The sequence below is a fragment of the Physeter macrocephalus genome, chromosome 2 (assembly GCF_002837175.3).
Source record: "Physeter macrocephalus isolate SW-GA chromosome 2, ASM283717v5, whole genome shotgun sequence".
NCBI lineage: Eukaryota > Metazoa > Chordata > Mammalia > Artiodactyla > Physeteridae > Physeter > Physeter macrocephalus.
The window spans coordinates 13,073,715-13,075,686 of NC_041215.1; the positions used below are offsets into that span (position 1 = coordinate 13,073,715).

Genomic DNA, 1,972 nt, shown 5'->3' on the forward strand with positions numbered 1-1,972 from the left:
GCCGCGGAGCGGCTGGGCCCGTGAGCCATGGCCGCTGGGCCTGCGCGTCCGGAGCCTGTGCTCCGCAACGGCAGAGGCCACAACGGTGAGAGGCCCGCATACCGCAAACAAACAAACAAACAAAAAAAAAACCCTTGTCTCTCTCCCTTGCATTCCCTGACCCTCCTCCTCTGGGGGCCTGCTCCCTAGTTTTTCAAGAGAAATAAGATCAAATCCTGAGGACATCTGAGAGCAAATGGATATTCACTGCAGAAGGAAAGGATGGGGCTATGACAGTGCGCTGGGCACTGCCCTGTAGAAGAAACAGGAGGCAGTTATTTTCCTTGTATGATGCGGATGCCAGGTAAGTTGCTTTGTTCTATGTTTGCTCCTCTATTTTTTCTTCAGGGCCAAGGCCATGGATGTCTGGAACCACACCTCCCTATCGGATTTCATCCTTTGGGGTCTGTTCAGCTACTCACCATATGACTTCTTCCTTTTTTCCCTTGTCCTTCTGGCCTCCGCTGCCGCCCTGGCTGGCAACATCCTCTTCCTCCCGCTCACACAAGCTGATAGGCGCCTGCACACCCCGATGTACTTTGTTCTCAGCCAGCTCTCTATCATGGACCTGACCCTGAAGGGCACGGTAGTACCCAAGATGACAGCCAACTTCCTCTCGGGCAGTTAGTTCATCTCTCAGGGTGGCTGCGCAGCTCAGGTCTTCTTAGTGGTCATTGTGGGAGGAGCTGAGTGCTTCCTCCTAGCGGTCATGGCCTATGACACGTACGTGGCAGAGTGTGTCACCCCCTGCGGTACCCTATGCTCATGAACTGGAAGGCCTGTTGTCCGATGACCTTGGTGTCCTGGATGGTTGGAGTGGCCGACAGCGTGATTGACGTGGGCGTGGTCTTCCGCTCCCCCTACTGCGGCTCTCTGCAGGTGGATCACTTTTTCTGAGAGCCCCGCCCTGCTGAGGCTCTCTTGTGCTGACACCTCGCTCTTCCGCGACTTCATCTATGCTTGCTGTGTGGTCATGCTGCTGCTGCCTCCGGGGGTCATTGTGGCTTCCTATGCCCGAGTCCTCACGGCTGTGATTAGCATGCCTTCTACTGAGGGGAAACAGACGGCTCTGACCACTTGCTCCTCCCACCTGGCTGTGGTGGGCGTTTACTATGGGGGAGGCATATTTAACTACATGCAGAAGGCTTCTGCTAGAACACCAGCGGGAGAGAGAGCCATCTCCACCTTCTACACCATCTTTGCACCAATGCTCAACCCACTCATTTACAGCCTGAGGAACAGGGAGGTAATGAGGGCCCGGAAGAAGGTGCTGGGGAGATGGAGAGTGTAGACACGCCCACCCTTTTGGGGCTTCCTCTCTTGTTCTGCTCCTTCCTCTGCAAGCTCAGGTGCTCTTGTGGCTCATGTTACTCCTCTCTACTCTTTGGGCCCTTATGGATGGTTAGGTTGAGGCTATGAGCTGAGCAATCTGAAAACATTTGGATTGAAGAGGTCAAGGAAACGGATGGTAAGTGATCAGTTTCACAGTGAACCTTTCCTCCACTGAGAACCCCTATTTCCGTGCAATGAAGGTAGATACATAGATACATTATTTACCTTTTCTCCTAAATTGCCAGGGGCAGTCTTTCTTGTGAATTGCATGTTAAAAGTGAGCAAGGAGTGGGAACCGATTCAGAGCTCATTGTTCACTGAAAGGTGGTGCCAGGATCAGAGGTGGAGTCTGACGTGTAGGAGCTGTGCGAACTTGGACAATGTTACTTAATTCTCTGGGCTTCACTTTATCCTCTGTACCATCATATCTACCAATCAAGTAAGTGCAACATTTCCTGACACTAATTACTAGTTACTTACTATAACACAAACTCCGTCTCAATCTATCTTATGTCATTAAGCAATGTAAAGAGTTTTGTGCCTTCTTGAAATTGTATGTTAAATATAAGTGCCAAAGTATAAAATCGCAAAGAAAAACAGC

The 1,972-nt window shown here is 51.1% G+C and overlaps 1 pseudogene; it reads left to right on the forward strand.

Annotated features, from left to right (window-relative positions):
- Positions 1-397: 397 nt before the first annotated feature.
- LOC102977126 (olfactory receptor 2M5-like) lies at positions 398-1,330 on the forward strand (annotated as a pseudogene).
- The last annotated feature ends 642 nt before the right edge of the window (positions 1,331-1,972 follow it).